The following is a 26815-nucleotide window of genomic DNA, read 5'->3' on the forward strand; positions in this document are numbered from 1 at the left end:
GAAGGAGGGTGAGACAGGCCCAGCAAGTCCCACAAGTGCAGCCAGCGGTACCATGTAGGCAGCCACCAATACCTCGCATCAGAGCCAGTCCCTTCAACCTAACCCCCATGCAGATCCACACCCTGTACCATTTGGACTGGGACACCATCACCACCATAGTGGACATGATACACAACGACACTGTCAGCCTGATAGAAATCCGCACTGCCATCCCCCCTCTACTGAAGGTGGTGTCTGCTCCACTTCCTGGCCACAGGCACCTACCAGCACACAGTGGGCCAGCTGCATGGCAAATCACAACCGCTCTTTTCACGCATGCTGACCCAGGTGCTAGATGCCCTCCTGAAGCATGCAGGCAAACACATATCCCTACCATGGACTGCCCAGGAGCTCGCTGACACTAAAGTCGGCTTCCATGCACTGGCAGGCATGCCCAATTGCGTTGGTGCCCTCGACTGCACCCATGTAGAATTGGTGGTCCCTCATGCCATTGAGGTGGTGTACCGGAATTGTAAGCAATACCACTCCATCAATGTGCAGATGGTACGTGACTCCAGCAGGATGATCACACATTGTTGTGCCTGATATCCTGGATCCACACATGATTCCATGGTGCTGCGTAACTCCACGCTACCTCGCTACATGGAGCGACATGCTGGATGACATGCCTGGCTGCTTGGTAAATTGCCTGACAGGCCCATGGCAGTGCAGTGGGGGAGTGAGACCGGGGGGGGCATACGCATACTCCACCTGGGTGAGATTGGGGGGACGCATACCCCACCTGGGTGAGATTGGGGGGATGCATACTCCACCTGGGTGATGTTGGGGGGAACACATACTCCAACTGGGTGAGATTTGGGGGGGCGCATACTCCACCTTGGTGAGATTGGTGGGGGCGCATACTCCACCTGGGTGAGATTGGGGGGATGCATACTCCACCTGGATGAGATTATGGGGGACGCATACTCCACCTGGGAGAGAATGGGTGGTGAGTGGACAATGCACATACAGCGAAACACTGTAGCCCTGAACATCCCAACCTGAACATGGCACATCAATACCATACATAAGACCAATGCTGCACAGCAATGACAATATGCCAGACGTACAAGCAGGCCACCATGGGAATGTCAAGCGATGGATGACTAAACATGATCACACCTGTGTCAATGCAGCTATTGGGAATACATACAGAGTACCACACATCACCAACATGGGTGTTTAAACATTGTTCAGCATCCACAGTACATCTGTATCAGCATGCAAGTGAACGCCCTGCATCATCTGGACAACACAATCCACACCAGCAGACCATAGTACAGTACACATTGCGTTAAATGAACCTGCATGCATGCATCCAGGGACATGTGCATGTCAACACCGAATAGCTGCAGCCATGCTAGTGATCACTAAGGTGTCAGGTCTGATTTCGACTAACACATACTTCATTGTGCCCCCATGCAGGTGATGGTTGCTATCCCTTGAAGCCGTGGCTACTTACCCCTCTACGGAACCCGCAGAACAGGCATGAAGAGGAGTACAGTTGGGTTCATACCTGTAACCCTGTTGTGATTGAGCAGACCTCTGGCATGGTGAAGGCACGGTTCCGCTGTGTCAGCAGGTCTGGTGGAGCACTCCTTTATGGGCCCGAGAAGGTGGCAAAGATCACCATGGTCTGTGCCATGCTGCACAACATGTGCATCCGGAGAAACGTACCAATGCCACCTGACTTTGACCTGCATGCACCGGGTGAGGAGGCTGATGATGATGATGGAGGAGGCGCAGCACCCCTGCCAGAATTGATTAAACACACACGAAATGAACAATGTCCAGTCATGAAATTATTTTTAACACAACGGGTGTATTGGAATATTAACAACATAGTGCTAGAACCCTCCACCTCACACACACCCTCCCACCTCTACCCACCCCCCAACACTGCCAACAACCAATACCCCCCAAACACCCCATACCCCCAACACCCCATACCCCCTCCCCCCACTCCTAACACCCCCAACACCCCATACCCCCAACACACCAAAAACCCCCAACATCACTTCCCTCCCTCACCCATTGTCATCCCACAAACGATGTGCCAATTGTGAGTTTTGCAAGGTGGCAGTTGGCACATGCAGGGTGGTCCTGCTACTTCCGGCCCCTCTTTGGGTCTGGGGGCGGCATGTCCTTTTGGCATGCGCTGCACCTGATCATGCGCACATGACTTGAGGGAATCGAGCTGGCAGGCGTGGTGGATGGGGTGGAGGTGGATGGGTGTGCGACTGCCGGGGCATTTTGTTGCTGCTGCATATTCTCCACGATCCTGGCAAGGACCTCTGTGACTGCAGCTAGGCTGTCTCTGATCATTAAGGTGTTGGCATTCATGGCAGTGATGGAAGCCGCATTTGCCTCCCCAATCTCGCGACGGGTCTGTTCTCCCTCCGCCACATACTGGCGGACCAGCTCAATCAAACTGTCCTGCCGGGCCTCAACCCTCATGAGGCGGGCCTCCATGTCTGTGGGGGCTGTGGAGGTGGAAGGTGCAGTGGCAGGGTGCCCCAATGCTGGATTGCCCTCTGATGTGGTGGTCAGATGTGGACTGGCCAGTAATATGGCATGTTCTAGCATTGGGAATACTGGTGTGCCCTGTGTGGATTGTAAGGGGGTGGGCTGGGGACTGGGTGTATGCGGATATACAACATGGAAGTTGTTCTCCATGTCTGAGAATTCCTCAGCGTGGCCCTCCACGTCATTGAGGGGGCGGGGCAATGGCTGCTACCTCCCCTATGGAACATGTGGCAGCTGACTGCGTTCCATCAGCCTCTGCCTCTGCAGGAGTTGTCGACTCCATTGTGGCCATGTTGTCGGCTGCTGTTGTCTCCTCCTCTGCTGCCCTGGCCTGTACTGCTGGCCTTTGTTGCACTCTAGGCGTTGTTGTTGCCCTGAAGTTGGGAGGTGCAGTGCCTTGTTGTCTGGCCGTGGTACCCCTTGTGGATGTAGTGGCCTTTGGGGCAGACTCCTGGCCTTTACTTTCTGCGTCTGTGCCTGTGGGGGAACAAGAGATGCAGGGCATCAGTGATGGTGGTACGTGCAAGATGCATGATTTGGTGCTGGTCAGTATTTCACATTTCATGCATTGCTTTCTTGTAGGTGTGACACTCATGGTACTTGCAATGTGGGGGGACCATATTGGCATACGCTGTGGACTCTCATTTCTGGACTGATGTGTTCTAGGTGGCATACGGTTGTATTGCAGTTTGTGTGATGTGTGACATGTGATTGATCCCTGTGTGTTGGTTGTCTGTTGGTAATGGTATTGGCACGCAGCATGCATTTCATTGTGCAAGTGTTTGGGCCACCATCTGGACATGGATCTGTATATGTGTGTATGATGGCCCATGCATTGTATTGGTTCACTTTCACATCTGTTGTGCTACGTCATGCTTTGGTTTACTGGGGTCTTCAGGGTCACTCACCTCCATCTCCCGATGTCGCTGCACCCGTCTCCATTTGTCGGAAGCCCTCAATCGACTCCATATTTATCGTTGTGCTGCAGGTCTCCTCCCATCGCACCAATTTGGTGGGTGAGTGGGCCCCGCCGCCTGTAGCCATGGCCTCCCTGCAGTTTGATGATAGGATGTTTCGCACCCGGAGACGTAGATCGTCCCACCTCTTTTTGCAGTCTTTCACCGTGCGTGGGTGGTGCCAACCGCTGTTACCTTCCGTGCCACCTCCTCCTATATTTGTTTCGCAGTTGGACTTCCCATTTCAAGTTGTTGGCAAACACCTCATCCGCATGGGCTGCCAGCGTATCCACATTCATGTTGAGCTCCTCGTCGGAGAAGCGCTCCTTGCGCAAGGGATGGGGTGGACTTGCGAGTTGCCTTTGACATGATGGATTGAATGGCCCTGCTCTCCACTCTGTAGCACTTCTGTGTTAAGAGGATTGCAATGGATTGTGTTTTTTAAGATGGCCACCGGCGCATTTCCCGTTCCGGCGCGATGATGTTACTTCCGGGTCAGGTATTACGAACCCAATATTTGCATGATGGTATTGCCGGGTCCATTATTAAGGCGTTGCTCCTGGGCGGAGGTGGTATCGGCGGGTCACGTGATGGCGCTATCAGGGGTTTGGGGGGCATTTAGCAGCATGATGGTGCATGGGGATTCGCACATGTTCGCGCTCTCGTAATCAGTCGTTATTAGCGGCGTCAAGGGTGCACGGATGCGCTAATACCACCATGCCTGTAATGACTGCGTTTTTACCTCCATGCTCGTAATGAGGCCCATGGTCTCACAGTGGTCAGGCGACACGAGTTTCGGCCCCGAGGGGTCCTTATCAAGGCAGTGTTGAAAATCTGTTTATGTATGAGATACAACAATCCCTTAAAAATTGCAAGGTAACCAGGATTATCCCTACTAGTGATGTTGGTTCATCTCTAACAACCTGTGAACTTGCAGAAACATTTCCAGATCATCAGACCAAACAACAAGCGCAGCGCAGGAGTGTTCGTAGCTAGAGCCCATTTTTCTCTTTTGCTGTTTCCTATTTCATGCTTGCTATATTATTTCCCCCCCACATACAACAGTTTGCAAAAGTTAAAGTAGCTTTGGTAAAATAACCGGTATACAGTGTTATTACCGAATTTACAACAATGAATAACTTTTATAACTAAGAAAAAAAAGAATGAAAAAATGTTGAATATTTTGTTTGAAGTATATATGGTGCGTGGGGAATGGGATTAAAACGGGTGGAGAGGGTGTTGGGTGGTGTAATAAAGCTGGGGAAACGGGGGGCTATTAATTCATTAAAAAAGTATTCGTAATTGTTTGATTCGTTAATAACACATGGAACCAAATAACCATTCTTAATTAGAAAATCATTCCCATCCTAGACATTGGTATTGGCGCGTTGTTCCTGGTGGTCCAGAAGTGCTCCATGATTGAGACCGATCAAATCATCTGTGCTGTTTACTGGTACTCCCCCAAGGTATTTTACCGAGTGTGGACTCCAGGACAAGCCGGACATACTGAAGAACTGTCCTGTTTATGGAATAAGAAGCAACATCTTTGAGTTAGGGGTGTTATCCCATAGACCTGAGAGGAGGCCAAAGTTGTGAACTTCCTCCTTCCGGGATGGGACATTGTTTTCACAGTGCCGACATTCAATAATATTTTGTCAGCGTACAGTGAAATCAACGATAACAATGAAGATCATTATTCCCATGTGCTTCACGCACTCTGCTGGCCAGATATTCCACTGCCACTAGAAAAGTGGAGGCAACACTGGACAGCCCTTTCTCATCCCACGCAATGATAAGACTATGGGCCTCATCACAAGTTCGGCGGTAATGCGGCGGTTTTCCCGTCAAGCGTAAATAGCGCTAACGCCAAGCCCCCCGGTGGATAGTCCGCCAGATCACGAGTTTTCGTGCACGCGCACAGGGACATGGTGGTAGCGCAAAGAGCGCTCAATGGGAAAACGGGCCAAGAACACGTAAAACCGGCGCACAGTGTGCTACCGCCAAACTGCGCTAATAGCGCACACCAATGCATCACCGCCAGAACGGGAAACAAAGCAGCGGCCATCTTGGAAATCACAATCCGTCGGATATCACAGCCCCTGGAAGCCATCCACCCCTGGGAAGACAGAATCATGTCACAGGAGCGCACTAGGGGCAAGTCTGCCCTGGACAGGGTGAGGAAGCCCAAATTTAGCGTACTGGTGGAGGAGGCAGAGATCCACCATGAAGAGCTGCAGCAGTGCAAAACCAGTGGCCAGCGCCAAGCACAGATTTGGCGCAACATTAGCCAAAGGGTAACTGCAGTGGGGCGCGTGCCCCATGATGGCGAAGATTGTCGCAAGCGCCTCAACGACTTGCGTGTGAGAGTCCGCGGTATCCTGTCACAGCACAGGAGTGCAAGCAGGGGCACTGGAGGAGGGCCACCACCACCCTCACCCGAACTCACACCCTGGGAGGAGAAGATGAGTGCCCTGATTGACATTGGCACCATAGATGGAATTGGTGGAGCGGAGGCAGGCACTGGCATTGATCCGACTGCAGGTGAGTCCCACCCCAAATGCATGCAACTGAAAGTACCACACATGCAGACCCTGAGTGAATGAATGAATGTGAAGAAATGCGTGTGAGGCACTGCAGACACCCATAAGTGACCCCTTGATCCATTGAACTGTGCTGCCTAGACTACCCTGCACGTGCAGTGCATCAATAGAAGGGGCAGGGGACAGACATCCATAGCCATGGGACAGCTACGTAGATTGTGAGTGTTCAAGAATACACCCCCAGGACCCTGAGCGCAGTACACCCCAACCCCGCATGTGATCTTGTCACACAAACATTCCCATGCAGTGTACCTCCACACTCACACATCACACCAATCACCACATGGTGACTGAACAAAATGCAACTTGAATGCATAATTGATACTGTCTGCAATCCCACTTGATGGCATTAACTGCTTGAAACTCATGCAGGTTGCCTTGAACTCAATCCATACCCTATGTACCCCACAGGCATACGGCAAACCTCACGGGATGAAAATGATGGGGAGGAGGCCAAACCATCACGGCGCCCGAGGCAGCGTGCCTCGACCAGCACCACCATCCCACAAGGGGGCCGCATGGAAGGGAACCGACGCAGGACACATCCCACATCACCACGACGCTGCCCAACCAGATCGCTGCAGCACCCACATGTCCGCAGGGAGTCCGCAGACACCTCGCCCCAAGCCACCAGGCATACCCCCAATGCCGAGGGAGTCACCTGTGGATCAGAGCCCGACATGGGAGTGACACCTCCACGTGCGCATCAGGCAGGATGTCTGCATTCACCCAGAAGCAGTTACGCTGAAGGGATGGGCACACCACAGGGGACCCCAGGGCCAGGCACACAGTTAGCACAAACCCCACCTGTGCATGTGCGTCGTGTCTGCACACCACAGCCAGACAAAGACATGCCATCATATGGCAGCCCTGAAGACCGGCACTCAGAGCCCGGCAGCCCAATCCCAGCTGGCAACATGTCCCCATGCAGCCCCCCCCAACAGCGCATAAAAGTGTCAGGCCGGTACCTGACACACCAGGGGTACCCTTTGTCACAGGGGCAGCAGTGATGGGACGACTGGACGTGATCAAGGCAAAACCGGCCAAAGTTGAATCCATGGCCAAAGTGCACAGCCGGCACATCAAGGCCATCAGTGCATCCATATGCCATGGATGCAAGTACATTGCGGGAGAGAATGCGCGCACAGGCAGAGTGGTGGAGCAATGCACCTCAGCCCTGACAGGGTTTGGTCAAAGGGCGAAGGAGTTGTGCGAGGCAGTATCAGCACTTGCTGAGCAAACAAGGGAGGGGAACAACCTTTTCCGACAGCATATGCAAGCAACCGGGTCAGTCCCATCGACCTCCACTACACCTACGGAGGGATCCCTTGAGCCTTCTCCTAGGCGCCGTTCAATGCGCCACCTGAGGTCACACACACCAGAGGGGCCTGGACATGGAAAGCGCCCATGACCATCGTAGTTGGACATGGCATCGTTGTGGGTGCCCTGAAAACAAACATGCACCTACCTGCACTGTTGTGGGGAGTTCACTGGGGGGAGGGGGGGATTGTGTGCTGGGTGTTCACTGGGGGGAGAATAAATCACGTTTCAAAATTCACAAAGCATGGACAGTAGTGATTGTGATTAAGTGCTCTTTAATGTTGAAGTGACATGTGCAAAATGTAGCCGCCACCCGTATAAAAAGAAAACATCAATCAAGCCCTGTCTGGCCAACCTCCCCTTCCTCATCCCAACCCTTTGTGAACGTGCAACACCTTCAGACACGTCATCACCTTCACTGCCATCCTCAGGTGGCTGCACATGAGCATCAGGGGGCATTGCCACATTCCTGCGACAGCAGATGTTCTGCAGCATGGCACATGTCAGTACAATTTTGCCAACTTTTTCTGGTGCATACATCATTGCCTCTCCCGTGCGGTCAAGGCACCGGAAGCATGCCTTCAGCAGTCCAAATGACCTCTCCATGCAGATCCGTGTACGACCATGGGCAATGTTATATGCCCGCTCTACTGCAGTGTGTGGATGACGCACAGGGGTCATGAGCCATGTGTACTGGGGATATCCAGAATCACCTGCAGGGGAGAGAAAGCAGGTTTGGGGACAAGATAAGTCCAGTGGGTGTACAGGGCTCAGTCATCAGTGTCATTTTGCCATACTTGTCATTTGGTCACTAACATTGTGGAGTGTGCTACCAGCAGCATTGATTCAATGAAGTACTCCCAACTTGGTACGCCTGTTTCAGAATGTAACAGTACTCATTCCCTTGTCACTGGGAAAGGGGACCCTTCCATCTGCTTGTGCATGTGAGAAGTGGCTACCTCCCTTTGGCTGCTGTTGTATTTGCTGGTTGTCACTATTGTGTACTGTTCTCCAGGCATTTCATTGGCCAATCAGGGGACAGTGTTTGCGGGATATACATTGGCATTAATCAGACTACTTATGGGTGGTGCTTTTGTGGATGTGCCGACTTTGTGTCAAATTTGCATGACTGTCGGGTGGGCAGGGTGGGATGTCTGTACTGTGTTAGTGTGGGAAGCCATAGTGCTACTCACACAGGAGGCTTTGTGGTGATAGGCCTTCCATATGTCACTGTGCTGCCACATGTCTTTTACATCCTGAATGGGTGTCTTCTGCTGTGTTGGACATGTCCAAGGTTTCTCGTGCAAGGTGCTTGAATGGAAATGCTGCACTGATGGTGCTGCCTGTTAACATTCAGGGATTTAATTGTGTGTGACCAGCCCCATCAAATGTGGATTAACATGCATTACAGTATATATTTGTACTCACCCAACAGCCATGTGTTTTGCCCTCGGTGCCTTTCCATGTACGCTGGCAGGGTACTGTTGCGCAGGACCATGGAGTCGTGGGTGGATCCTGGGTAGCGGGCACAGCACTGGCTGAAGGTGAGGTCAGGGCCACATGTCATTTGCAGATTCAGGGAATGGTAATTTTTCCGGTTTCTGTAGGCTGCCTCATGTGCCTGGGTGGTAGGAGTGCTACATGTGTGCAGTCCAGGGCTGCTATTACATTCGGGACTTGGGTAATGGCATGGAATTGGCCCTTCAGCTGGTTCACCTGTGCCTGTGTGGCTAGCAGTGCGATGTGCTCATTCACATGATCCAACAGTGCATCCAGCACCTGTCCTAGCATGGCACTGAATGTGGACTGGGCCATGCCATGCATCATGGTAACGGTGTGTTGGTAGCGACCAGTCCCGAGGAATTGTAGCACAGACATGAGCTTCACAAGTGGAGGTACTGCTGTGCTGATGGCTATACGGCTGCCGATGTCAGCCTGGATTGTGTCCAGCAACTGGGTGATGGTTGCCCTGTCCAGCCGATATTGGCCTGACCCTGGGGATGGCTGGCTGCCTTGCTGGTGCTGCTCTCCTCCTCATTCTCCTCATCCCCACCACCCCCTGCACTCCCTGGGCCCTTGCCTGGTTGGCTGGCCTCTGTAGCTCCAGGCGCAGCAAGTAGAAGTCCACATCAAGGCTCCCGGCTCCAAATGGCAGCATGGTGTTTGGAGGTGTGTGTTGTGCATGGGTGGGTCCTTTGTAGGCCTCTGATTTTAATTGGTTTCATCTGGGCCCTCATTGCTGTCTCCTCCCTGCTTCTGCTGGTGGAATGGTGTTGGGGAGGGTGTGTTGTGCATGGGTGGGTCCTTTGTAGGCCTCTGATTTGCATTGGTTTCCCCTGGGCCCTTATTGCTGTGGCCTGTGTTCTTTTACCTCCAGGATTTTGCTGGGGGTATTTTTGGCGGATTGTCCGCCTCTTTTCTGGTGCTAATTGCGCCTATGCCAGACTTGTGATTGCTATGTTTTAGTGCAAATGGTTACTGGCGCTTTTACAGCCGACGCTTGTAGAGCCTGCTGTACTTGCGCCGGCTGTAATGGCGCCAGCAGTATTTGGACTCGTGATCCGACGGACCCTTAAAATCGGCGCTGATAGCGTTACCGCCGATTTTAAGGGTTACCGCCCAACTCGTGATGAGGCCCATAGTATGAGAAAGCACTTGCATTCCCTTCATGGGTACTATGGTGCGTACCCTCCATGAGTTAGAAAGGCATTTTAAAGGTACAAAAGCCTTTGCGTCATCATGTGGGAAAGTTGCTTTTGGTAGATTTCAGTGTTAGGTAATGGTAAAAAACACAAAAATCAATGCATGGATCTGTCAAATGTCAGTGATTTGTGCTACGGGGTAAAAATGTAAAGGGCAAAAAGCAACATACAAGCGTCTACACCACCATTTGCCCTTCACATTTGCACTCTGCAGTGCAAAGTGAGTAAACACACGCTGGCATGCCAGGCAGCGTTTACTTTTCATTGTGAGCAACGTTTGCCATGCTCGCATGGCAAGCAGCACTCACAATTACAAATAAACCCTACCGGGGGTGTTGCTAGGTCTGGCAAAGATCTGGGGCTACACTAATGTCGGGGATGTTGGGACTCAGGGCTATCTTGCCTTTTAGTTGTAGCCCCAGAGATTCTATCTGGGGCTACAACCAAAAGACCCTCGGCTATAGCCCCCTCGGCCCCCCCCAGCAACGCCCTTGAACCCTAGCCAACATGACTGCATGTCAGGGAGGGTTTAGTTTCAATTGTGAACACTGCTTACAGTGCATACATGGTAAGCAGTGTTCACAAATACCATTAAACCCTGCACAACATGCAAGCATGCTGGGGATGTTTTAATTGTAATTGTACATGCTGCCAGACTGTAAAATGTATCCCTATGGGGTCCACCTGTTTTATGCTGGTGCATAAAGCTGTCAGTCTCCATAGGTATCTCCAGCATTTGCACTGGCATGAAAATCCATGCCGACCCAGATGCTCGACCATTTGTATGGCGGAGAGGAAGGGAGTGGCGGAAATGCAAGCTGCGTTCTGCCCTTCCTCTCCACCATACAAATGCTTGAAAATGTGCTGTGCGTGAATGAAAGATGCCAAAGCCTTACTTAAGGCTTTCACACCTCCCGTTCACGTTACAGCTCTCATGAACATGAGCTCCATGCTCTAAAGTTGAGTGTGAATTCACTATGGATGCCCACACTGTCAGTATGTAACGATTCTGCCTCATCTTTTAATTTTTATTTGAATTGTGTATTCAGTTCTGGCCTTACCCAAAGAGTCTAGGAGCGCATTACAAGGTTCCATGGTTCAATAGGTGGGAGGTGAAACAGATGTTACAAAGTGTTTTCAGAATGGGATTGGAAGATTAGGATAGACAGGTATTAGTAGGGGAGGTGGAGTGACTGGCGTATACGTGGTGAAACATGAATAGTTTCAGGCTCTTTCTAAATGTGATGGAAGGTGCAGTGTGGATGTAAAAGGGTAGCAGGTTCCATGCTCTGGAGGGAGTGGGTGGGCTGATTAGGAGGTATTCCATTTTTGAAGGGTTGAGTAAGAGCAAGTAGGTGGCCATCCACCTGGTGGTGGTGGAGAGACAGCTTTTGATGGTGTGGAGTTGTGAAGGGGATGATATTTGGAAGTCTGAGTGTCGTCTTGGTGGAGATGGAAGTTGTATTTGCTAAGTGTCTGAGTGATTCTACATATAAGCTGAAGAGGAATGCAGACACGGTGGAATCTTGCGAGACCCCGTTCTTAACTCAGATGGGGGTTCGGATGGATAAGGGTCATAGATTCATAGTGTGTTCTGTCAGTGAGGAAGGAGGTGAGCCACTTGGGGATGGTGTCTGAAAGGTTCATCCTGTGGGATAGGGTGGGGTGTTAGATGGTTTCCGAGGCTACAGAAAGGTTGATACACACAAGTAGGGCTGTGTGTTCTTTGTCAGTCATGTTTTGGGGGTCATCAAGGATGTGAAGTGCAGCAGTCCTACTGCTGTGTCCAGGATGAAATCCATATTGGAAGGGGCTGAGGAGGGTGTTTGTTGGATAGGGTTGTGCTGTTGGATTTGGGTTACGATGAAGCATTCCATGATTCTGGCGAGGTATGGCAGGATAGTGATGGGGCAGTCATTTTTGGTGAGTGTGGGGTTGAGGGATGTTTTTTTTGAGGAGGAGGAGCTTTGCCTAGTTTTGTGTGTGAAGGGGATTATACCACGTTAGAGACAGAAGTTGATGATGTTGAGCCAGTGTGGAGCGTGGGTAGTGATACAATTGGATGTAGGTTGAGGTGGGCATGGGACATCCAGGAATCGTGCAGGTTCTGTTTTGGCAGTGAAGGTGATGGGGTGTAAGATGTCCCAATGCTCTGGAATGTATGGTATTGGGGGGTGGGAGTAGGACAGCAGAGGGCAATGCTACTCTGATGTGTAGTTTAGAGTTGAAGTAATTCATGAGGGAGTTGCATACTAAAGTAGATGGGGGTGCAGAAGGTCTGTAGGGTGAGTTGGAGAGGGATTTGACAATGTTGAAAAGTTTCTATATACGATTGGTGGTGCATTGGAGTTCTTGGAGACAGTGATTGGCCTTGGCATTGCGTATGGCTGTCTTGTACTTGTTGCAGCAGTATTTGAAGGGTGTCCATGTGAGGCGGCATGGGTTCTTTAGGCAATCTTTTTCTTGACATCTGATTTTCTGCTTGATTGAGATAAGGAAACTGTGGAACCATGGTTTGTGGTGGTGTCTGTGGGTTCTTTGTGAATTGAGGGGTGCAGTTTTGTTGAGTGCCTTTGTGATGATGGTATTGTAACGGTTGAGAAGAGTAGAAGAATGTGTGCATGGGTAAGAGGGGGGTTGTATGAGTGTTGCTAAGGCTGTCTCTGTAATGTGTTTGGTTTGTCTGCCTGTGTTGCTGGAGGATGTGTGGCAGGTGGGGGGATCCTGTGTGGTAGAGAAAGCCTGAAGGGGATTGCAGAGTGCCCAGACCACAACACCCAGATTTGATTTTCCACAGAGACTTAATTTCTGCTTCAAATCAAAAGGGCAAGGGTATTCCCAGCTCTATGTGTGAGCTAGGGGATGAGCTGTGTGAGGTCATAGCAGGTGAGCAGAGTGTGGATACTGTTTAGTATGGGCTTGCTGTCTGGATGGGAACTACCAGGATTGAACGTGCCAAGGTATATATTGGTGCAGGGGCAATGTTGTTGTTAGTAGGGAAGTCAGCCCAGTCAGTGTGGAAGGTGGGATGTGTGTTGAGGGTGGTAAATGAGGTGTGTGAATGTGATGGAGGGGAGCATATGAGAGAGCTTCAATGGAAGTGTACAGAGGTGTGTGTGGTTGCAGAGTGGGAGCGTGTCTTCATAAATAATGGCATTGCCTACACTTTATTGTGTGGGCGGTCTATGTGGTGGATGATGTAGTGTGAGGAAAACATGTAAGGGATAATAGGTATATGGTGAGGGTTGAGCCATGTCTCTATTGTCTGTGGAATGTGTTCCAATTAGCTAATTGATTTTGTGTGTGTGTGTGCAAGTGCAGATTGGCAGTTGAGGAGAATGCAAGTGCATGTGATTAGCTGTTTTAGTGGAGTGCTGAATGTTGTTTGTGTGCTTTGAGGTATGTTTGTTGCACCCAGTGGCCAACAGGGGCTATCAGGGAACAAATAATGAAATAGAGAATGGTTTCAGCACTAACCCATTGCTATGTCTGACCTTTGCTCTGGGCGCCTGTGAAAGACAATGCCCTAGGGAAAGTGCTCATATTTCCAAAGTAAACCGGAAGTACTTCAACAAGAAACGGAATAAGAAGGCAGTTCTTTTTTCAGTCTCTCTGAAGCATCAGCAGGATCACAGCATGCAGGGAGGATGTAGAACGGGCTTCCAATATACAAAACAATGGCTTCTAAGGGCGGGGTGAGTTTAAAATCAAACACCACCTTTTGAAGAGAGAAGGGGTATATAAAGTTAGTCACAGTGTAGGTGCAGGTTTTAAAAGGCCTGCTGGCGCCTGCGTTTTAGGGGGCTTTCAAGCAGCAAAATGGTGGCTTCTAATGGGGTGGTGAGTAAAATCTAACAGTACCATTTGAAGAGAGGAAGAGATTATGAATGTAGTCACAGTATAAGAATATGTTTTAAACGGCCTTTTGTGGGCTTCCAGGCTGCAAAATGGTGGCTGCTCAGAAGTGTCATTTGGGGTCTATTGTTCTTAGCTCTAATCAGCCATGATTAGGTTCTCGCGGTCTCTCTGCTGTCACATATTTCCTCACCAATACTAGTCTTGACATGTACCTGATCCTTGTTGCATCTTTTGTACTTTGTCATGTGACTGGATGAGTATAGATTGGTCCCCAGTAGCGTCATATCTACCTTCTAAAGGTTTTAATATTATTTGATGATTACAAACTGCATTATCATCCCAAAGAAATAATTGTGTATGTTCCTCTGCTATTGAGCTCCTGAAAACCTTATCGAGGCAGTTTTAAAATGCCATGGGGAAGGCTGTTAAAGTAGGACCAGAAGACTTAAAGTAAGCGTTGCAGGAGAATTGTATGAAAGTGCTTAGCACGACCAAGTAGATCTGGGCTGCGCAACCAATAGTCAAGCCTGGAGTTGCAATCAAGCGGGGAAGAGTAGAGTATATTTTGATTTTCTTTACCATTTTTATTTATTTATTTATTGTTTATTTGTATAGCGCCTATACACAGAAGAGTGTTTCAAAGCGCTCAAGGAGCAAGGGGGAACAGTGGGAGGAATAAAGAGTCATACAGAGCCCTTGACGTTCTGAATGATACAAGCCTGTACAGCAGGGAAGTGCAGGAAAAAGTGCATGTGATACATATAACAGTGTAAATAACTCTTTCATATCTGACGACAGTCCTTCGTTTTTCCAAGTGCTTTACACAAATGGGGTAAAATAGGGAGGGGGGCAGGGAAGGAATGTTTCAATCAAGCTGAAATATCTTCAGTCAAAACGGACTCAATGCACCCTTATATTGTAATGCATTATTTGAATGTATGTAATGTCTCCAATTAATAATAGGAGGCACAATGATATTCCATACTGAAATAGCAATATGTTATTTTCCGTAACCAAAAAAACATGACATTCATCAGTCACTTTTCCCAATATAAAAATTCTGAAATCATGTTTGACTTTCTACATAAGCAGTTCCTTTACAGATTCAATGTGTTTATTCTGTGCATGTATGAAGCTATGCCTGAACCAGATCTCTATTAATTTACATGGAACAGAAATTCCTTTTTAGTCAAAGGCTGAACGTGGGGTGCATGAAAGTATGCACTTCTATCGTCAATAGGTTACATGATTTGTGTGATGTCCCGAGATCCAATGATCCCATTGGTTCATTGTGGATAGTATAAGAGCTGTAGCAGAGCCTTGGGATGTGGGAGCGTCATAGAGCACCTGTGAGAAGTAGAGTCCGGGGAATTCATCCCATTGGGGCAGTGTCTGATAGCAAGATGGAAGGGGACTGTGTGGGAGCCAACTGGCCGGGGCAATGATCCCCAATACTCTGATGTTGTATCCCTACACACCCAGCCACTAGAGTCTTATCTTTTGTCTACCCTATCCACTTTCCCATGTCACCCTCTCCCCTACTGTGGAAGATGCAGGAACATTAGGCAAGACCTGAGCAAGGGCTTGGATCTTGTCAAGCTGACCCTCAGTGACCTTCCGGCAGATCAGTCCACTCTGCAGATGCAGTTATGTCTAGCCGTTTTGAACAAGTTAAATGCAACAGGTACTTATTGGATACTCTCCCTTTGAGCTGTGTTGTTCCCCATGGTTGTTCACTCTCACCTCTCCTTTTTAATCTTTTCATGAGACCCTCATCGAGTATCTTCAAGACGTTTAAGATAAGTTTCCATTCATATGCAGACGATACTCAGATTTCCCTAAAAGTTGGCAATAGTCAGAATTCATTCCAGAGAATAGATGATTGCCCGAATCAAGTTAATCTGTGGATGTTTCATAATCGGCTGCAGCTGAACGCCAATACAAGGGGAGTGGCTTTGTTTGGTTCCAAACATCTACTAACATATGCTTCCAAGCTCCCTCCCCCTTGAAGCTTTCTTGGTGCGGGCTTTGGTTACGCATCTAAAACAAAGAACTTGAGCTGTATTTGGTAAGCGAACCTTAGTAGTGACAACCAGGTTGGCACTAAGGTGCAGTCTGCTTTTAACTCCTTACCCCTTCCGCATCTTGCTCTCCATTTTATACTACAAAAGATCATGCTACGCTAGTTGGAGCTTTAGTGAACTCCCGCTTGGACTATGGTAACAGTCTGCTTGCAGGTAGGCCGGAGAAACAACTAAGTAGACTCCAGAGAGCACAGAATACTGCAGTTTGTTTACTCTTCAAAGTACCGAAAACACCAGCCATTTCAGCCCTTTGCAGAACTCTTCCTTGGCTCCCGGTGAAGGAAAGAATCAACTTTAAGATCTTATGCTTGGTTTCTAAATGCCTTCACAACCTGGCACCCTCATATCTGGCAGATCAATTGAGCTGGTGCGAACCTAGCCAACCTCTTCAGTCATCAGAGAAGCACTTGTTGGTGGTTCCGCCATCTCGATGCTCTTCTAGGGGAGATCGCTGGTTCTCTGTCTATGGTCTTAGACTACGCAACATGACAGAACTAGATTGCTTTCATAAATCCCTCAAGACATTCTTTTTTAAATAAATCTTTAGTCCAGTAGCGGTTTCTTTTTTTCTGGTGCATTTACCATGAAGACGAAGTGATTGGGCCTCATTACGAGATGGCCGCAAAGGGATACCGGGCACCGTTAAGGACATAGGTGCCGGTAATCCCTTAGCGCCCTATTCCGAGGTCCCTTAGCGGGTCCCTTCCTGAACGCCTGGTTTTACCAGGCGTTATGGACGGGGCCCGTTAAGGGACTTCAGAGCTAATAACGGTACCGCAATTTGCGGTACCGTTATTAGCACCTTCCCCCTTCCCATTGAGCCCTATGGGGGCTCAAATGGGAATGGGGAATGGCTTTTTCAATGGGGATTTACTGGTACCCGCAAAGGTCGGAATAGACCGATAAGTCCCCATTGAACAAGGGCGGACTCGGTACCGGTATTGGAGGTAGTCATGGCGCTAATAGCGCCATGACTACCTCCAAACTCGTAATGAGGCCCATTGTATTGTCAACTGCGCCCAGATGCAGTTTCGTCTGTCAGGTTACCTTGTGATACAAATTCTTAAAAAATGTAACAAAAAAGAAAAAATCATATCTACATTAACATCTCTGCACCACTTCAAATGATGCAGAAAATGTTGGTACGCACAGCCCTCTGAGCTCTAACAGTATGCTTGTCTAGCATCGGAAGTGCAACAAAAGGTTGTGGTGGGTCTGTGGTGAGTCTGGTATGAAAGGGAGATGTTGTGTGTGGTTGAGTCTGGTATGAAAGGGAGATGTTGTAGTGCAGTCTTGTCTTGTCACTGGCCTGGGTGCCTGCTGTAAGAATGTTGGTGCATGAATGCAGCTCAGGAGAATGTTGGGTGGATCTGTGTGTGAATGTTCTGAGAGTGTCAGAGGGGAGCCTGAGCTGGGGATGGTTGGATGGCCGTTGGTTTGACTCCTTTGTTAGTTATGTTTATACCCATCCATGTTCCTGTCAGTGTCTACACGTGACTGTACTTATATACAAGAGAAACTGGAGTAATGTACATAATGTCCATATGTAAAATAAAGCCTTGCCTGGAACCAAAGATAGACTCCACGGCAGGTCTGTGTTTCAGTGATGCCTCCTGATGGCTAGTGAAAGGCTTTACAACACAAACAGCATCGTTTTGCTCACTTTCTCTTCATCTTCATTTGCTCGGTGTAGTGAGAACATATACTGCTTTGTTCACTGAGCCGGCAAATATTTGTGCTCTTGTCATAGCTAATCTGCATCAGACATCACTGAAAATTGTTTTCCATTCAGTTATGCAGCTATCCGAGAACCCCCCTAATGTTATTAGCGCATTTCAAAACCTATAATAATTATTGAGAAGTATGTCCACAACAAATCTCTCTTGCCTGGATATTATTTTGGTAACTTGGCTGATGACACATTGTTCGAATTTATTATTTGTTTTTATTGTTTAGGCAGACATATACCGTGACCAGAAGCAGACTACAATAGGTTAAAACCAGGGTCCAAGCAGTTTTGTGATCAGATCTTTGCATGATATCAATCATGGTAGGATGTGGTTGAGCCACTGACGGGGGAATGCGATATAACCTATAATGGGGACGAACTAGACATACTTAGTAGCGTTTTATATGGTATTTACAAAGTTATAATTGAAGCATTAAGCAGCTACTATCATATACAGATGAAGGAGAGAGGTGGGGATAATGAGAGTGGGCGTGTTGAGACAGAAGAGGAAATGCAGTTTAAGGGCACATTTGAATCGTTGGATTGGGGTAGGGCGTTCTAGTGGTTGGGAGAAAGGAGGGAAAAGAAGCAACATTGAGAGTTAGGGCAGGGTGGACTGGAAACAGAGACATCAACTAGAGTATTGGAGCAAAGGGTGCGAACTTTGTGAAATGAAGGAAGCCAGATAGAGGAGAGGCACTGAGGGGCAGGTGACTGGGAGACAGGTAGAAATATTAATGTATAGTCCAGGGGTAAAGGATTGAAAGGAGATGAAGATCTGATTCTACTCAGGAAAAATGTTGTAGGAAAAACCAAGTAGTTAAAGGCAATATAGGATAAAGAGAAGTGGTGCAAGAACCCAGCTTTTGGGTACTTCCTCTCGGGGAGGTGCAAAAATGGAGGAGCTGCTGTTTCATGAGATGGAGAAAGATTGAACAAGCAAGTTGAGGCACCCAGGCAAGAGTTGTAAGATCTGAGACTGGAGAGGATAAGGAGGAGAGGGGGGTGGTCGGCAGTGTTGAAGAACGCTGAGAGACCAAGAAGGATTATAATTGAGGAGTCCTTTGAATTACGAACACGAGTAAGAAGGTTGAAGGCATGGGTCTATACCAACACCACTTCTTAAAAAGTCTTTACATCAAATATTGTTTTAATATTTACCTAATGTACAGATCTGAATTGCTTTCCAGTCTTTTGCTGTGAACGCTTAAAAGCTTGCCTATTTTGAAGTTTGATACTATAGAAGCTTTTTAGTATTGTTCCTTCCCAAAGCACTAGGTGATCATTATGAGCTGGGCGGTAATGGTAATGCAAAATACCACTGGAATTACTGTCCACTTGATCCAGGGTTTGGCGGTGTCACGTTCAACGGTTACTCACAAGGAATTATGAAAGATGAAAAGTCCCCTAGCAGATTGTAGCCTCAAGTCTGTCTATTTTTACCTCCAGCCCAGAGGTAGGGGTACACATTTTAAAATGGTTCCAGATATATTACCACTTGTGTAACTGTGCAGAAAGGAAGTTCCCATGTAGTAACAGATGAAAAACCAGAATGAAGGGAGTCAGAGAGACCATTGACCTTCAGGTAGCTGATGACCGAGTTAGCTACCAACATGTTACAGAGCTTAGGAATGTTAAATATTGGGGGAAGAGGGAGCAGGGCTGGTAGATGGCATGATCATATGGTTCAGCTGTTGGCCTTCAGTGCTAAGTACGAGTATGCTTGTCCTTTTTCCATAGACTTGATTAAGGCTCAGCAGTAAAGGGGTTAAGAAAGGTTAGAATAGTAGGCCTTTTGAAGCAGGAGGGAAGGTCCCTGTGGCAAGAGAGTTGTTCAAATAGGTTGCAGAGGTAGGATCAGATAAATGGTGCAAGGTCCGTGATTAATTGTGATGCAAAAGGGTGAACAGGGGCATATGATGGGCCGGTTGCCCGCAGAATGGGTGCTAGTTCAGTGAGGATGCTTGGGCAGAATTAGATAAAGGAAAACATTTGTTCCTATCACTCAAACCATTTAACTTCTACCTGTCTAACAGGATCTTTCGTGCCTGTTACAAGGTAGCCACCACACTACATATTCTGAAAAAGCCTTCTGCTGACCCACCTGTCTTGCAAGCTACTGATCTGACTCTCTTCTCCACCGCTGCTCAATATTTCTGCAGTGGGTGGACTTTAATATGTTCACTAGTTATTTGGAAGATAACAAACTCTGCAATCCTCTCCAATCTGGGCTCTAGAGCCAGCACCCCACAGAAACCACCCTGACCCACATCTCCAACTTGCTCATCATTTCAAGTTTTCCCGTCTCCTCACAATCTTCGACACAATTAACCACCCATCTGTCCTGCCTATTATCTCTAACTCTAGAGTCTAGGAAACTGCACTTGCCTCGATTGCCTCCTACCTCTCTGAACATCCCTTTTCCATCTCCTATCCCATTGAAACCACTGATTCTAACCCTCTCAGGAGGGTCCTCCAAGACTCTGTCCATGGCCAACTACTCCTTAGCCTCTAAAAATCTTCTTTTCAGGAAGCATGCCATCTTCATTAGATCCTCAGTCTCTTTGCTTGCTGATGACACTCACGTCTTATTCCCTTTTCCTGTCATAACCTAGGATTCCACCTGAAGGATCTCCAATTGCTTCTCAGCCACACATCACTGTCAACACTGTCTTATTCTCAACTCCTCTAAATGTGAGGACACCTATCTTCAAGCTCAAAATGACTGGTAACTCACGCCTGGTCAGTATATTTTCCCCAAACACACCCTCCCAAAGATTTGTGACCTTTGGGTCCTTTTTGACACCGATATGAAGCTCCATCTGTTTAGGATTTGTAAGGCCACTGCTGCATTGACCAACCTATTAAACATCAGGATGCTCTGTCCTATCCTCACTTACTATGCCACTTAAACATTTATCTCCACACTGGTTCTCAGCCAACTTGACTACTGATCAAGACTTCTCTTGAACCCCCTTCTCTCCTCCTTTGTACTGCTTGACAAAATTGTCAACTTTTCCACTCAAACTCTTTCTTCTCTCCTCGGTTATCAGCCACCTCTCACACCTACTTTATCCTGGTTGGCTCTAAGTACATAACCAGTCCTTTAACAAATTCCTTCTGATGGACTTTAAATATATTCATGCGCTAACTCTACTCCGGTTCTGTCTCTCCTCATCTCCTCCTTACTGTCTTCATTGTAGCACCCTATTAAACCTGTCAACGTCCTCACCCATATTTTGCTTTCTATAGCTTCTGTGCCTTCTTCCTCCTTGCCTACACCACCGCTAAAACTCTGTACCCCAATAGAAAAAACACGGCAACAGGGGAGTATCCAGCATTGCAGGAATGTGGTGCGGGGGACTGTGGAGGTGAGGGGGCATGGAAACAGTCCTGCTATCCCCCCACCCCAAATGCACCTTGGAAAATAAATACTAAACTGACACAAAACCGTTCCTGCCCCCATATGATGACTTGACTCGATACCCTCTCCCTGCAATAGCCGGAAACAAGTGGGACATGGAGCAGTGTTCCACTCCAGGCTGTTGACTGCACTGCAGGCCCAATAAGGGGTAGAGCCAGATACAGTGCAGTCAACGGCCTGGAGTGGGACATAGACGCTATGCCCCCCCATTGTGCATGGAAGGTGCAGAGCAGGAGCATACAGCCACACTGCTCTCCGTGCTCTGCTCCAGACTGCTGATGTACAAGTAGCCAGACCAAGAAGGAGCACACAACAATATTGCTGTCCCAGACAGGAGGCCCAGAAAAAAAGTCATGCCACAGTAGGAAAGGTCTAGACTGGCTGCCCCAAAATGCCAGTCTAGCCAAGTAATAACACATACCATACTTGGTTGATCATAGATGCCCACAATAAATGTCACACCACAGTAAGACAGGGCTAAACTAGCTGCCCCAAAATGCATGTCTAGCCAAGTGATAATACATACCATACTTGGCTTTAAATCAAGTATGGTATGTGTTATTACTTGGCTAGAGTGGTATTTGGGGCAGCCAGTCTTGCCATGCCATGGTAAGAAAGGATTTTTTTCTGGGCATCCAGATGACAAGAAATAAATCTCATCATGTAACAGTAAGAAATGGCTAGACTGGCTGACCCCAAATTACAGTCTAGTCAAGTAATCACACAAATTATACTTGTTTTTAAAATAGTGCATTATAGCATGCTTACCTGGGCGGTGTTGAGACAGGGAAGTAAGCACTTTTTCAGGTCTTCAAATGCTAACAAAATGAACAAGGTCAAGTCCTAAAACAAAAGAGGGGTTGTGGCGAGCTCCATAATACATGCATAGGCGCTGAGTGCATGGGGCAGAGAGCGAATTTGCACCCCCTTCTCCTTGCCATGCTCATCTAAATCACTGGTTGTAGTAGGGTTTCTGTCACCTCTCATGCTGGATTCGGGTTGGGTGACGTGTTAGTATGCATCTTGCAAAATAAGCAAGTGCTGGTCACATCAAAATGGGAAGGGAGCCCAATCAATGGACCACAAGCCCTTTGATTGGAGGGGGTTGGGCAGGCCAAATCTGCGTTGCAGGACATCCTATAGCAGAATGCTGCAAAGACAATGCAGCAGATTAGATTACTGTTGCTATGATGTTATTAGACCTTCCAGTAAATCCTAGGTTTTTTTTCCTAATCCTGCTGCAAAATGTACTGAAACATTTGTTGTTTCGTCCTGGGGATGGGTACAGCTCCCTCCCATCACTCAGTGTGGGAATCTCTGCCCCGTAGCAAAAATCAAAAGCTGCCACCACTTAACACATGCACAGTAGGTGAACATACTTTAAAGTGAAATATCCACATTTAGTTCAATTGTTCTTTCCTTTTAGAAGAAAGTGAACAAGACAAATGAGAATTTGCCTTTCAAATTAATTTATCAAGTGGGAAAAAGAATAGGAGAGAGGAGAATTTCCAATAACTATGCTGGCAAAATATTAAAGGTGCCCACCTTACAATTTATAATGAAATATTCCAAGGAAACCAAAATCCAAACAGGAGAGGTGTGCTTTAATGACACTTTTATGTGGTCTTGTGGGTAAGTGTCTGCACTGGAAACATGATAACCTGGGGTGAAATCCTAGTAGCCAAACACTTGAGCAAGCAAACTTTTTAAAATGCTGGCCTCAAAAACACCCAACAGGGTTGCATCCGCCCCCTTAAAAAAGGGTCTGGATCCTGTCCACCCACATGTATCCTCGGCTTGTGCCCTGAAAACCAACACAGGGCCAGAACCAGCGAAAATAACCCCTCCAGTCTGCAGAATTGCAACCTCCCATGCCACATCCTGTGCAAATAGTAAATGCCCACTTGCCCTCTCATCCTGTCCCCTCTTACCCCCATGTTTGGCTTTCATCAATACTCTATTTTAGAAATATAACACGAAAGTACAAAAACCATAGTAAAGTACTTGCACAAATATATAAATCCTTCCTTATACAAATATGCTAAACGTTTTCAATTGTGGTATTACCCCTCCACTGCCCCACCTTGAATAAAAGACTACAAATACCAGAATGCAATTGAGCAGAAGGCAGAAAATGTCCTGTTGATTATGAAAACGTACTTTAAAGAACTTAAAGACTCATAACCAAATGTAATGTGTGAAAAGGTTGCCTGTTTGTGTTTCTATGCTTGACAAAGGCATGCTTCATACATAAAGTGAGGCTAATGTCACATTCGGCCTAAAATAAATGCTTGTTGGTGTGTTAAATATGAACATGTGAAAATAAGGCAGATAGTTTAAAACGCTCTTGCGTGATATGTTTAATTGTCTGGAGGAGGGTGTGAAAATAAGGACGCCAGGCGAACAAGACTCCAACAGGAGTTTATTGGTTAAGACAAACGTGACAGCAGGCACTTAACCGAGCGACAGCTCCAACTGAACTCAGCTGACGCCCCGGTCTCGGCACATCAAATCCAAACATTCCTAGAACCTTATGACTCACAATAGAGTTGCTCTGTACGAAATACACACCACACAGTACTCTCGTGAATCAACATACTAGGATATGTAAATAGATAATGGTGCTGTGCACTTTGCCCATCACATGTGCACTTTGCCCATCATAACACATCTCACCCCTTACATTTGGATCAGATTTATTTTACATAGTAGTCTTTAAACCAACTGGGTTTGTTCTTGACTCTCCCTGACCTTGTCTTTGTTCCAAATCTTGTTAGACTGTTATCATCAGAGTCTCCATCCAACAGCTGATTGCTTCCTTTATCACAAAACTAAGCAAAACCAACATTCACCTCCCTCCATAATGACCACATTGCCCCTTATGGCAGATATCTTTTTAGGACCAATATATTTGCTTTCCACACACTTGGAGGCAAGTCTGGGATTCTTAATGAGTACCAGATCCCCCACTTTCCAAGTGTTCACCTTGGCTTTCATGTCCTCATCAAACCTCCCTTTGTACACATCCTGTGCCTCCTTGATGAGCGTCATTATTTTTCCTCGATCAACATTGGCATTTAGCCAAGTCCAGCCAACCTGGACAAAGCTTCGTGCCAGGTTGCCTTCCTTTAAGAGACATGAATGGAGAAATGTTTGTAACTGAGTGTGGCGTAGTACAATAGTTCCATATCATTTCCTTCAAAACACCAGACCATTTAAATCCTGAAGCCATAGCTAGTTGTAGACCACCCTTTATAAACCTATTAGCTCTCTCCACAAGGCCATTAGCCCCGGGGTGATACAAAGCTGTTTTAATGTGCTTGATGCAGAATTTTTTCAAAAAGTTTAGCATTCTCTCAGAACAAAATTGCACCCCATTATCAGTGACCAACTCTGCCGGGAAACCCTCTCTGTAAAACACTTCTTCAAAACATAGCACCATTTCAGCAGTGGTAGCCTCACGCAGAGGCTTCCATTCAATCCATTTGGAATGGTAATCTACTAACACTACGAAATATTTGTATCCATCACCAAGATTCTGTATTGGCCCAATCAGATCAACTGCAACTTTTTGCCACGGCTCACTAGGTACCTTGACAGGCGTAATTGGCACTTCTCTTGCAATCCTGGTCTTGTCACTTTTCTCACACTCTCTACAGCCTCTGACACACTTTTCCGCATCGCTATCAATCCCCGGCCACCAAAAGGACTGCTGCAAGTACCTCTTCGTTCCCCCATACCTAGATGTCCTTGATGCGCTATGTTTACTAAATGAGATCTAACCCCACTGGGAGGTACAATCCTGCTTCCTTTCCTGAGTTTGCACCCATCCTCGGACAAACTTACCTCATCCCTCACCCCAAAATACCTCTCATATTCCTTCCCAATCACATTTTTGTGAGGCCATCCTTCTTTAGTCCACACCTTGACTTGTTTCAATTTCGTGTCCTCCTCATCAGCACTTACCCATCTCTCCTTATCAATGGCATCATATTCAACCTCAGAAATGCTAACGCTTTGATATTCCGGCATCTCACCACTTCCACCATCTCCCACAGGCAACCTAGACAAACAATCCGCAACCACGTTCTCCCTCCCAGGAATGTAGCACACTCTGAGGTTATAGCTCATGAGTTCCACCATCCACCTCGAAATCCTAGGAGACCCCTTGGCCCACTCTGAACTATTCATCAGTTGAACTAAGGGCTTGTGATCTGTTCGGACACGGAAAGCATGACCCCACAGAAAAAATCTAAAGTGTGTGATGGCCCATAAAACGACCAAAGCCTCTCTTTCAATAACAGAATAATTTCTTTCTGCTCCTCTGAGCGGCCTGGACGCGAATGCAATGACATGTTCTGTTTTACCTGAATCAAACTGAGTCAGAGTAGCTCCCAATCCTAGTGTACTTGCATCAACTGAGAGCAGGGTCTTCATACCTGATATAAATCCCCCTAATGACGGTGCTTTGGCTATCCCCTCCTTGATCTGCTGAAATGCCTCTTGACACTCTTTGGACCACTCATACCTCACCCCTTTCCTTAGTAACTCTCTCAATGGAGATGAGGTGGATGCAAATCCACCCACAAATTTATGGTAATATTCCGCTAGTCCCATGAAGGAACGTAATTGGTCCTTGTCCTGAGGCTGGGGAGCATTACTGATACTTTCCACTAGCGACTTCTTGGGAGAAATGCCTTCTTTAGAAATCGTGTGTCCCAGGTATTCCACTCCCCCTACAGCTATTCTACATTTGCTCCTTTGGACTGTCAACCCTGCATCTCTTAGTTTACATAACACAGCTCTAAGAGCCTTATCATGCTCTGACTCATCACTGGCAAATATCAAAATATCATCTTGAAATACTGTTACATTTCCCAGACCTTTCAACACCTCCTCCATCACCCTTTGGAATATAGAGGCAGTTGAGGCTAGCCCAAAGGGCATGCGATTATATTTGAACGTGCCTTTGGGTGTGATAAAGGCCGTTAGGTGTTGTGACTCTGGACAAAGGAACCTGGTGATAGGCAGCAGAGAGGTCAATAACCGAAAACACCTTTGGCTCACCGAGGGTGGATAGTGTTTCTGAAATGTTTGGCAAAGGATGCCTTTCCACTAATATATTATGATTAAGACTACGTAGGTCTACACACAACCTCAATTTCCCATTGTTTTTAGCCACAAGCACTATAGGTGACAACCACTCCGTAGCCGCCACAGGCTCAATCACACCTTTGCAAACGAAATCATCCAGTTCATTACGCAGTTGCGCTCTCATGTTTAACGGCACATGCCTCACTTTATGAACAATAGGTTGAGCATCCCTCTTCAGTTTCATATGATGCTCAAAATGCCTGAGCCTGCCCAGGTTCTCAGAGAAAACCTCTGGAAACTCTTTAGACCATACATCATTGATCTCCACAATGGTAACAGGTTCAAGAGCTCTGGCCTGCACCCTGACCCTCAAATTTTTTTGTTCCTCCCAACCCAATACGGAGGCACCCTTCTTTGCGACCAGAATGTTAGCCTTGCATTCCTTCCCTTTATATGCAACTCTTGCAGAAAATTGACCCAAAA

The sequence above is a fragment of the Ambystoma mexicanum genome, chromosome 12, assembly GCF_040938575.1.
Source record: "Ambystoma mexicanum isolate Mex_15411 chromosome 12, UKY_AmexF1_1, whole genome shotgun sequence".
NCBI classification, from domain to species: domain Eukaryota; kingdom Metazoa; phylum Chordata; class Amphibia; order Caudata; family Ambystomatidae; genus Ambystoma; species Ambystoma mexicanum.